This window comes from Cyprinus carpio, chromosome B10, assembly GCF_018340385.1.
Source record: "Cyprinus carpio isolate SPL01 chromosome B10, ASM1834038v1, whole genome shotgun sequence".
Lineage (NCBI taxonomy): Eukaryota > Metazoa > Chordata > Actinopteri > Cypriniformes > Cyprinidae > Cyprinus > Cyprinus carpio.
Window position 1 is genome coordinate 7,625,414 of NC_056606.1, and position 12,962 is coordinate 7,638,375.

At 37.1% G+C, this 12,962-nt stretch overlaps 2 protein-coding genes and 1 pseudogene across 3 annotated transcripts in view; 2 read left to right on the plus strand and 1 right to left on the minus strand.

The window, feature by feature from the left end:
• LOC109071181 (solute carrier family 35 member E4-like) overlaps window positions 1-12,962 on the plus strand; it is a 224,911-nt gene that overhangs the window by 118,240 nt on the left and 93,709 nt on the right. The window lies entirely within an intron of this gene.
• Window positions 1-12,962, minus strand: part of sftpba (surfactant protein Ba) — a 226,829-nt gene that overhangs the window by 61,548 nt on the left and 152,319 nt on the right. The window lies entirely within an intron of this gene.
• The window catches only part of LOC122138669, a 32,666-nt pseudogene that overhangs the window by 15,994 nt on the left and 3,710 nt on the right, over window positions 1-12,962 (plus strand).

Genomic DNA, 12,962 nt, shown 5'->3' on the forward strand with positions numbered 1-12,962 from the left:
AAGGGACTTACAAGATTTTAAAAAGCATTATACATTTTATGGTTTGAGAAAATTGTGATAAACCTCTAAAAAAAAACCCTGTCATTTCAGGTCTTGCTAATCAGTATCTTATTAATGTCTATTTCTATTGCTGTTATATGGAATTGTTTACTGAGATGTCAGGTTTTATATACTTATTGCTGCAAACAGCCATGTTATAAATGATCATATTGCATTGCATTTGGCCCACACTCAGCTGTTGTCCCTTTAAATTGGATTTAGCTATTCAGGAAGTACCATACCACTGAATCGCATTTAAGAGCAAGCAAAATCAATGCAAAAACCGATATACAGTGCTGAATGCAGTGCCAAGTACAGGATTTAGTTGTGTAGTATGCCAGAGCGGTTTTTACCACCACACTTTTGCTATGGCCTATTGGATTATTGGTCCTACTGGTGGTTTTGCACACAGTTTTGTCAGCCTGAATGACACCATTTTCATGAATTTGCTAAAAATGCCTCAAGGGAAACTTTGCCTTGACAGGTGTGCTAGGCTTTAGCGCTGTTCATAACCAAACTAATACATATTGTATTCAAATCAGTGTAAATCTTAGGGTATTGGTGGTTAGATGTGGCTGTGAAAGATAAATGAGGTAGTGAGCTGTAAAGGGGGAAGTACCTGATCTTGAAAGCTGTGGCTTGAAGCCACTTCTGGGGATTTTTTTTTTTAATTTAAAGTCGGCAACACCAAACTTCCAAAAGTATCAAATTTATTTGTTAAAAAAAACTGTTGCATAGCGTATGTGACGTTTCGAGCACGCAGGCAATTCATCAGAGAAATGAACAACACTGATGTACCAATCTTTATAGGCCTACCTCCAGGTGATCGAAGGTCACATGACCGTACAATATCAGCATGATATTGATGTTCAGATTGATGTTCTGAACATCATGATTGATGTTCAGAAATACGAGTTTTCAGAGGTCTGCTCGTCTTGCCAATATAACATAAACCACAGGGGCAACGCAACAGGAAAATGACATTAGCCGTCTTACACGAAATATTGCCTCAAATTTTAGCCATGTGAGGATGTGTAAAGGTCGATGCCTTATATGTGAAATTGCACTGTTGACAGTCACCACACCTCTAATTCCCATTTGGTATTTTGTTCAAGAAATGAGGAGCAGGTTTCAAGTCAGCTCTGACCAAAATATTTTGGAGATTAGGTGTTTTCTTATACACTAAACGAGGTGGTTTGTGCCACTTCTGCCAATGTACAGCCAGTAGGTTGTTAATTTACTCAGACTTGCATGCACTGATTCTGATCTGACTCGGAGGGGAATGAACCGGACCCTGATGTTTGAATATGCAAGGAAATAGGCTAGCTTTTAAAATAAATAGCCTAGACTTTAATTGTAGTAGCAAATGCCTTTGTCTCTTGTAGTAAAAAGTTTTGAAATACACTGAATTCTTGCAAGTAGTGTTCTACTTTAATTTATAGCATTTGTCCCTTTTGCATTTTCGGCCTGTAGTAGGCCTAACTATATAATTAAGTCAGTTTATATAAAAATGCATCAACAGGCCAGCATTCTGCCTCCCAGCAGCCTCTTGTGTATTTACAGGGACTTTCTGTAGCAGCTATCAGCTGTTAGATTATGTGGACCGAACAGCGAAGGCATTGTCCTGAAATCACCATTGAAATGTCTGTCAGGAGTCAAACTGTGAATGTGTGTCATTGACATGATTGTCCAAAGGTTGTGCATACTAGGGGTGTGCGATATTGACGATAAAAAATATTTCTCTCATTATGCATAATATCAATAATGATAATGATACGATATTTTTGCTGAGTGGACGATAACGATAGCGATAACGATAAAGATATAGTTCTAAAAATCGCTCTCCACACTTAAAAATTAGCAGAGTCCAAACCACAGCTATAGTGATAAAGGCACAGGAAAACGATATCGCTGGAATCTAGGGCTGCACGATAATGGTTAAACTGATAAAAAGGATTATTTTGATGAAAATTATAATAACGATTATTCTATCCTGCTGAAAAAAAACTTAAAAACTTCTTTTCCAGCTGATGAACAATACAAACATTGACACCCAATCAGAATCCATCCTGCTATAACGAGCTCGAGAATTTAAAGCGGCAGATGAGTGTGCATTTAGAATAAACAGACGATATTGTTAATATAGTTATCTTTATGGTTATCTTCTTGGTGTGAACAGGGCTCAAAGATGGCTTTTGCTGATGCTGATTACATTTTATTGGTAACAGCCTCTACTTTTCTGATTGATTGATTGATTGAATAAATTGATCACATTTAAGTATTTGACATAAGACAACACACAAACGCAACAGATTTGATAAGTTAATTATAAAAATTGCCCTTAGATAACATTTGTCTTTAATGGAAAGTTATTTTCTCACCCTGATGTGTGTGTATAATGTATATTCAAAACAAGTATTACTCTTGTTTTCTTTCATTTGCCATTAATATAATAACATAAACTTCAAAAGCTTTTAAAATGTTTGAATATGCTTGAATATGCACTCACATTTAAAATTTGACCACAATACGCTTCCATTGAATTACTGTTTGAGTGTTTTTTACTGATGTCTGTTTGTATTTCCCCTTGAAGGTCTCACCACACTTAAGATATAGAATAAAAGCATTCTGCAGAAGGAAATATGAGTGGCATGATGTAGGTTCTGAGTTGCTAGGGTGTTTCTGGGTGGTTTCTAGGTGGTGGCTTACTACCCTTAGTCAGAAGAGCCACCCCAAGTCTCTCTAATATTCTAGTCAGGCCCTTTCTTTCATGCAAGTCTTTGCTTGCCTTAGCAAACACCACTAATTATGTAAATAGTCTATTTAACCTCTGGAATTCAAGATAATAAAGTATTTTTAATGGAAATGGCTAAATAACCACATTTAGGTCTTTCATGTGCGGTTCTCTTTCCCAGTGGGCACTTGTGATTCTGAAACATTGTGGCGGTCAGAGCTCGGTTGAGGCAGTTTAATAGAGTTTTAAGGGGCCAGACGGCCCTCACAGGGCCTGCACACATTCCTCACGCCTGTCTCTGAGCCTTGTCCACATACACCCCTCGTCATCTTCGCCTCCCTTTTCATCACCTTCTACTGTTTGAATATATGCAGTGCTCTGGACTGCGACTGAATTGTCGCATTTTGCACCCTTTTTTTCTTGTAGGTGTGATTTTTTTATTATAGAGTTCGCACTGGTACCACAACCATTTGACTAACTGATAACCGCTGTCATATCTGTCAAATATGGAATGAAAAGTCTTACATGTTTGAACTGTGCCACACGGACCATCAGCTCAGGCCAGTACAAGCTTAGAGGGAAAGCGTTTACTCGCTGACCGATCTCAACCATGCGTCCAGTATTAAACAGCGCTGTGAGATCCAGTAAAAAGTGTTCGGGTTCACTGCAGACTTCTCCACAAACCACTAATGTCTTGGTGATTTAAACTAGTTTAAAGCCAGATTTCTCAATATACTGACACGGAAAACACTGTGCCACAATAATCCAGAAGGCTTTTCAATTCACATAACACTAGACCATAGCCATGGTATTGTGGCAGAAATATGGGGAAATTCATATCTAATTTTATTAAAGAAAAAAAATTATGTGGACGTATTAAATGAGTAATGGAATTTAAGTATTTTTTGTTATTATGTTGTAGTGGGTTTTGTGCATTTGTATTTATGGGTCAAAGGCAAAAAGGGTTTCAAGCATCAAAACAGTAAAAGTTTAATGCAGATACGTTAGAATGTGTCCTGTTTAATTAGCAAAAAATAGTGACATAATCATACATTGATTCCATGATTTACAGAAGATGCCCACTAAAATGTCATACAGTGTAACAATAGTTCATATACAAAAAAAAATCTTTTCATGCATATTTAGAACCTGAATCTTTGGATGGCATTAAAAGGATCACAGTGCAGATAATAATTTATTTTACATCTTTATCGCTATCCTTTCAGACCGATAGATTTTACCCATTTGGCAACAAGTTAAAAATATAATAAAATGTAAAATGATCACTTAGGGGTGGGCGATATGGAAAAAATAGATCACGATTTTTTTTTTTTTTTTTTTTTTGTGGAATATCACGATTTTATCACGATTCTTTGTCATGTTGGTTTTACTATTTTTGCAAGTTGTCTGAGCATTACAGCCAAATTAATGTCCCTTTTATAAAGACAAAGCCTTACAAGCTAACCAAAAAAAAGAATGGAAGATATTTAGGCCGAAGTTTATTTTTATCTGTTATCAAAAAAAATAAGAACAGTGATATGAATGTATGTGGTGTTGTACAGTATTTAGAGACAGAGGAACCAGAACTGCAGCTGATAGACTGTGTGTGCTGTAGCACAATACTACGATATTTCTTCAAAAACAGATCCACAATCAAAAATATCTCACACCCCTATGAACACTTATTTATGTTTCATCTGTTACACTGAATGACAAAATAACATTATCTCAACCCATATTTTGACCTTTTACAAAATTGTATTTGAAACATTAAACACTTTACTTGCATTTAAGATGTTTTACATTTAAAAAAAAAAATCTTTTGTAAATTGAATTTGATGTGGACACTAAAATTGGATAGATCATCTTTGACCCTTATACTAAATGTGCTTAGGCTCCAGTTTTTCATAATAGAACATAATAGAAACTATATATTCACTACTTTGTCCTACTTTATAGAAAAATGGTTAATTTTAATAAGAGTCTTAACTCTTATTTACAATTTAGCTACATTTTACTCTGCAAAAATTGTTACCATTTTTAACAATGTTACTGTTTTTAATGAAAATAAATTCATATGTGGAATGGATTCTACTGTCAACTCAAGCTACTGTTAAATGTGCAATTCCAAAAACATTCTCAATTATTATTGATATGTTATCAGCAACCAAATAAGCTACTAGAGGTCTGTAGAGCTTGCTCTCAAATGTTAGTCTGGATCCCTGTAAAGGTCTGTCCTGTGTTTCAGGATCATTACGTACAGAGCCGAGGTTAGGCTTCTGTGTGACTGCTAATGAGTTTTTCTTCAAGCCATTTGTTGTCCATAGTAAAGAGTGTTGTTTGAGGATAAGGTCAGCGCTCCGTCCTACTTTTTCTCGCTCTCGTTTTCCTTATTCATACATACTTCATAAACGCAAACAATCAAGTCCCCTTTTGTTCGCAGCCGCACATTATTTATCCAGCAAACAAACTGTCGCTCGCTCACTGTAATCATATTTTAAGAGTCACCTCAGCATACAGCCTGACCTCTTTCTCTTCAAGCTTGTTATTTACAAAAGGCAAACGCAGGTCTCAAAAGACACTCGGCGGAGCTCAGGGAGGCTGAGAATGTCGTAACTAGAGACGTTTCTCATACACTGCTCTGTAACAACTGGACCAGACTGAGCTTTGATTCATGTTTCACCCACACACTTGCATCAATAACTGACGGCTTGCGTTCACAAGGGCATGAAAACTTTTGAACCAGGAAGGGTCGCACAGGGTGACGATCTTTGTGTCTGTTGTACAACATATCCAGCCTGGCACCTTGCATTGTGATGTTTTGTTGTGGCATACAATAATTGGAAACTTCCTTTATCTTTTCAGGGCGTACTCCCTTGTCGACTCCAGCCAGGTGTCAACCTTCCTCATCTCCATCCTTCTCATCGTCTATGGCAGCTTCAGGTAAGCTCTTATCTCTTCCGCTGCAGACCTGGAACCGGTGCGGTGTTGTCACAAAATCTTGTATTTGTAGATTATGTGAGTGTTTTACATGTACAAACATAATCATGTGGTATTCTGTTATTGCTCTGAGCATTGTTTAATTAAATGTACTAAAGGTTTTGTTTTTTTTTTTTTTTTTTTTTTTTTTTAGCTGGCTATGATGTATTAACTTGTGTTGAAATGTTAGCTTATAATTATAAACTAATCAGTAATGTTTAGTTTCCAAATTTATTTAGTTAAGCTGCTATTACTGTCAACTGTGCATTTCTAAGAGATAAAAAATTTACTAATATTAATACTGCAAACTGTGCTGAAGATATGCGTCGTCAAAGTCAGCCAACACAAACCTGTTTCATGATTAGAAACAATATTACTCATTAGAACATGATACAAGCTAGGAAGCTAATATTTCTGTTAAGATATTTATTTTGTTCAGGAAAATCGCCCAGCCTTAACTTATTCTTTTACTCTTTTTTTTTTTTTTTTTTTTTTTCTTGAACTTTATTATTTTTATTTTATTTATTTTTTCATTTTTTCATTTGTAAAAAGAAATAAAAATAAAAATTCAATATATCGTGAAAAAAATAAAATAATAAGTAGGTACTGGCTTTGGTCAGCAAAAAAAGCATCTTTACTCTGGGTCTTGTACAAATATCTATTAAATGAATCAGTGGGCATTTTCAAGATGATATAGGCCTGTATTCATTTTTTTTGTGACAGAAAATTAATCTCTGAGGTGTAGAAGTGTAATTTGCAGCATTATACATTTTATGCATTTTGTAGTTGATTGTTTAGCTAATGAAACTAATTTGCATTTCCAAATTTGAAGTGGACAAAATCTAATACTCATGGAGTTTGAAAGTTAGATGTGGCTAAAACAGTGCAACATATTAAAAAGATTGATGCTGTCGTGACTTGTCAAAACCAATAATATCAAGCGTAAAACTCCTGCATCCTAGCTGTGCCTGCTGTTGGTTCACTGAGGGGGCAGAGAAATCGAGGTTTGTGGGTAAACTGTGTCTGTCCTCACAGGTCATTAAACATGGACTGTGAGAACCAGGAGAAGGACAAGGATGGAAACCCCACCGCCCCTGGCTCCTTCAACAATGCCAACTCTAACAACAGTGAGTCCTCACCTAACTAACTCTTCATTAATCACACTAGAAACAGATGGTGATGTGCATTCTAGGTAGGTTAGTATGCTTTTCTGAACAGAAGCTGAATCGTCTCTTGCATTTGCACAGGTATTCAGACCATAGACTCCACACAGGCGCTGTTCTTGCCCATCGGAGCCTCCGTGTCTCTGCTCGTCATGTTTTTCTTCTTCGACTCTGTTCAGGTGGTGTTCACCATATGCACTGCAGGTATGTGCCGCACGCAAACACACCAGTGACCTTCCACCGCTCCTTTCTCACACACTGACCTAGTTCATACGCCGCAGCGTGTCACTGCACTGTGATATGCTTGAGTAATATTTACGTAATTCTTTGTGTTTGTTTTGTTCTGTCTTCACAGTTCTAGCGACCATCGCGTTTGCATTTCTCCTGCTGCCGATGTGCCAGTATCTGACCAGGCCCTGCTCCCCACAGAACAAGTATGAAATGTTTACAAACTCGTCAGGGTGGTTTGTGGTTAACTGCAGTTACATCAGTTCATGTGTCAACAAACAGTTTCTCATTGGGATTCAAATTATTCAGATCAAAATCTTACATGACATTCACTTAGGAAGCGTTTATTGTGTCCATCAGTAGCATGTGTATATGAAGTCTAATGATAAATAGCTGATGCAAACATTTTATTATTAAATGGAATTAAAAAAGATCATTTAAATTTTTTAATTACATTTAAAATAGTAATTTTAAATAATAAAAAAATACTATTATTATTATAATATTTTGTCATTAATATATAATAAATATAGATATTAATATAAAGCATTTAATGATGATTATGATAAATTCTTATATTTTATTTGTTTGTTTGTTTTATGAAAAAATATTAACTTTTTCATTATTTCTTTTATAAAGCATTTAATGATGATTATGATAAATTCTTAATATTTTTTCAAAAAGACAAACAAATAAAATATAAGTAACTTTTTTCATTACTAGTTTTATTTTAATTTTTCTCATTATATGGATACATTTCCCATTTCCAACTCATGACAGTGTACTTTTTTTATTTTGTTAAAATAATATAATACTGTCAAAGTATGGAGTATTACGGACAAATAAAAGGCTCCTCTTTTGACCACTATTTTAATTTGTTAGTTTGGTATGAAGTGGACACAATGTCACATATTTTTGTTTTTTAGTTTGAATAGTGACCTAGAAATAGCAGAAATCTGAAATACTTGAACCATAAATTTACATCCAAATTTTAGATCCTAAACTTTTTATTTCCAGATGGTGTAAATGAAATAAAAAAAAAAAAAAAAAAAAAAAAAAACGTTTGTCATGTGGTTTCAGACATATGGACCCCAGTGTATATAAAAATGTATTTACATAGCTTTTTGGCTCAACCCAAGTTATTAACACTTAAAAGAGATTCGTTGGCTGATGCTCAGACTCTTCCAAAATTGGCTTTTAAAATAATCTTTTTGACACCGACAATGAACCTGTTTGTTGGCAGGGATTTGCCTTACGGTTTGCGGCAATCACACAATGTAATCTAGAATCAGTTCAGTTTGCTTTGGAACAATCCTCTTGTGTATTAGTGGACAACAGTGTTAGAGATCAGATGCTGGGGTGTGAAAAAGAGAGCCTGATGTGTCTCAGCCGAGTGACGTGAGTTTGCTAGTGTATTCAACATGTGAGCCAGCGTGTCTCTTGTCTGCAGGATCTCGTTCGGCTGCTGCGGCCGCTTCACGTTGGCGGAGCTGCTGTCGTTTTCGCTCTCTGTCATGCTGGTTCTCATCTGGGTGCTGACGGGCCACTGGCTGCTCATGGACGGTGCGTCAGCATGCTGTTACTGTGTTTGTGTAGGATGTAAACACGTCCTCTGCTTTACCTCATGTTGTGGTGGTATTTTTCTCTGAATCATGTGTTTTTATCTCCTGCAGCTCTTGCCATGGGTCTTTGTGTGGCCATGATCGCATTTGTGCGGCTGCCTAGTCTCAAGGTGTCATGCCTGCTGCTGTCCGGCCTCCTCATCTATGATGTGTTCTGGGTAAGCAGTTAATGCAGCAAGTCATACTGGTTCCTAGGGATGGGCGTCAAGGCCTTGTGTGATTTAATGGCACAGTAACCGTTTATACCAGAACTAAGTGTTCGAATGCCCTAAAAACCCGTTGATCTAAAGGCTTTTGCTTAAAGTTGGCACGACAGATCTATCTACATTCTAAATGCATGTCATAATTTCTATTTCAAATGTCATAACTTGACTAAAACTTGACCAAACAAAAACAGGACAAGGTTGACTAAATATGATAACTAAAAAGTATATTTGACACAGGACTAAGACTAATTTAAAAGACTAAATTAAAAATGGCTAACAAAATTAACACTGTCATAAAGAAGATAGCTGCTTCATGACAACATTAAGTGCTTGAAATTAGTTTTGTAAGCATAATTTGGGCTTACGTATTTTTACTGATTTTTAGATAACATTATTATTAAAACTGTTATTATTGTAATTAAATATTTTGTTGTGTATTTCTGTATAATCCAGTAAAAATCTCTCAAGTTACAAATATTTCAGTTATTTAATTCCCTGTTTTTAATTTGTAACTAATTATATTCAAACTAAACAATATAATTATTCATAAACAAACCTGGCATAGGTAACTTTAGTTAAAAAAAGAGAACCAAAAGGCTTAAACTAATATTATGAATTGATTTCAATTAATCATGCAGCCCTACATCATTATAGTCTATATTGCTTTCAGAGTGGTGCTTTATATGAATTTAAAGCTTAGCTTAGTAATAAGTTCTTTCTCGTCTTGACTTGTTCAGAAAACATCCTGCATTTTATCTTCACCTTCTTACATGTTTTTTGTCACTCTCACGTGTGAGTAATTAAAGCAGTCATGCCCATTTATGATTAACACAGTCTATCATTGTCGTCATATACAGCCATGCCACTCCACCCAGCTGGTGCCGTAAAGCATGTTATTGCAGCTCATGAAATTGTGTTCAGAAGTATTCAAGTAATCCTAAAAAGGCTGTTTCCTTAATTGCTTGTGAGTAGTCGGTTAACAGATGCTTTATTATGTAGACTAATGCACCTGGAGCAATCTGTGACCTCTTTGGTTGCCAGTCCACTAGATCACGTCAAATAATTTTAGTTAAAACTCTGAAACGTGTTCCCCATCCCACCCCCATGCTGACGGTTGAAACATTTTCGTCAGTGTCTCAAATCACTCCCCAAACACGCTTAGACAAGCCTGACATCGCCCTCTCTCAGCTCAGTCTTAAAACAGCAGGGCAAGCTGGTCTGTCCTCTGACTCATCTCCCTCATCTCCTGCAGGTCTTCTTCTCCGCCTACATCTTCAACAGCAACGTGATGGTGAAGGTGGCCACGCAGCCTGCCGACAACCCCCTCGACGTGCTCTCACGCAAGCTGCACCTGGGCCCCGGCATGGGTCGGGACATCCCCCGCCTCTCCCTGCCAGGAAAGCTGGTGTTCCCCAGCTCCACGGGCAGCCACTTCTCCATGCTGGGCATCGGTGATATCGTCATGCCTGGCCTGCTGCTGTGCTTCGGGCTCCGATACGACAAGCTATAAGAAACAGGCCAATGGAGAAGTGCCCCCGGTCCTGTCAACATGTCCGGCCGCATGCAGCGGGTTTCCTACTTCCACTGCACCCTGATTGGTTACTTTGTTGGTGCGTATCGCGACAGGATCTTCTGAACACACTGCCATTTAAGACAGTGGATTGTGGTTAAGAGTTTCAGCAGTATTACATTTTTATCAGTCTGTTGATTGGTTGCTCTGCCTTTCTATTATTCCATCCATCTATCTGTCTATCTATTGTTCTGTCGATCAGTCATTCTATCATTCTTTTGATCTGTCTTTTAATTATTCATCTGTCTATCGTTATTTCAGTCTGTCATTCATCTATCTGTCTGTCTATCATTCTGTCAATCTGTCTGTTACATCCATCCATCTATTCTTTCAATCTGTCTGTTGTTATGTCTAACCCTCTATATATCATTCTGTCAGTCTTGCCTGTCGTTCTATCATCCGTCTATCTATCATACTTTCAATCTGTTATTCCATTTTTTCCTTCTATCTGTCATTCTTATGCTCTCGTTCCTTTTGTCTGTCTGTCTATTGTTCTTTCGTCTGTCTATCAGACTGTCATTTCATCTGTCCATCTATAATTCTTTTGATCTGTCGTTACATCTATCCATCTGTAGTTTTTTCGATGTGTCTGTTGTTCCATATATCTGTCTATTGTTGTATCATATATCTATATCATATTCATATATTTTATAAATCACTTCTATATCATAAATTCATATGTCTGTCATTCTATATTATATATTAGGCGCTTTCACACTGCATAGTTCTAATGTAGTTTTAGGAACTAGCCAGCATAGTGTAAATATTTTTACATGGCTTCTTAAAAATGCCGTGAAGCTGGTGTTTTGTGTGCGTTTGGCCAATCCGCGTACATCACTGTAGTTTCTGTAGGACAGTTCTAGACCCTTCTCTGAAGGAGGAGCTAAATTAGTTCCCCAAACAGAGTTCTTGGAACTAAATACATTACTACTCCCTGCGGTGCGAACATGCCAAAAGGCGGGAACTTCCTCAAGTAGTTCTAGGAATTATGAAAAGTTTCCACCGGTGTGAAATCTAAATCAACCTACCTATCTTATCTATCATCTATCTATCATTCTGTTGATTTGTCTGTGTCATCTATCCATCAATCTATCTATCATTGTTTCTCTTTCCAGCTTAGCTTTTTTCTGTCCATCTTTTTATCATTCAGTAGTTCTATCGATCTGTCTGTCATTCCACCAGCCCTTTCTGTCCATCATCTTCGTCGTTCTATCTACCTGTCATTCTGTCTGCTGTTCTGTCCTTCATTCAGTCCTTCCATCGTTCTGTTTGTCGTTCCATATATCTGTTGTTCTGTCTGTCATTCTATCCCTTTCTTTCTATCCATCTGTTGTTCTGTTGTCTAACTATTGATCTTTGTGTCTATTGTTATATATCTCTATCTATATTTCTGTCTCTCTGTTGTTCAGTCTATCCATCTATTAGCCGATTTATCATTCTGTCTTATCTATTATTCCATTTGTCCTTCATTCTATCCATTTATTGTTCTGTGGGTCTGTCCATCATTTTCTGTTATTCAGTTTAGTTTTGTGTGTCAGTCTGTCTACAAAAAAAAAAAAAACAGACTGTAAGAGTGAGTATTCAAGAATCATCATAATAAAAATCATTTCAAAACTTGAGGCTCATGTGATTAAGAGTTATTCATTTGTGACACGCACTTCTCTGGGCATGCAAATCCCATGTTTGTTAATACTAAAAATAATGCTCTCTTCCCATCTCAGGTCTGTTGACTGCAACCGTGGCCTCTCGTATTCACCGCGCGGCCCAGCCTGCCCTGCTGTACCTGGTGCCCTTCACCCTGCTGCCTCTGCTCACCATGGCTTACCTGAAGGTGCGTTTGTTTGCACCAACACCAGAATCTCCACAGGGAGGCTAGGGGCTCATTTCTAGGAACGTCAAAACGGTGTCAGCTTAATTTCGTAGAATTGCTGTTTCCTCATTGCTCAGAAACAATGCAGAAGACGACATGGAGTCGTTGTCAGGTTATTTGAGCAGGGTGTGTGCCGGATCCGTAACACTGCGCTGCATTATTTATGTGCTAGCGCACACACCTGTATGCGTCTCTGCGGGTACTTCACATTCCTTTTATTGAAGCGTCAATTGTACGCCGGTTTCTTTTTCTCTGTGGCAGATGTTTTGTTCTGCATGTGTTGTAACGTAATCTCATCAGTTCTGAGTAGAAACATTGCGATAGCAACTGCCTCTCTTTTCCATAGAAACCATCAGTTGTGGAACATTTGTGGAAAAGTTCATGCCAAGTCATATATATAGGATGCTTATTTTAATCGTTTTGCACATGCTTTGTCTCGAAGCACATTTTTTTTGTGTGTCAAGGTATGCTGTAGTACTTGTTGGACGTGATAACCATCAACAAGATGTCTTTCAAAATCTGTTAAAGCACATTTGTTTGTGCCTAAAAAT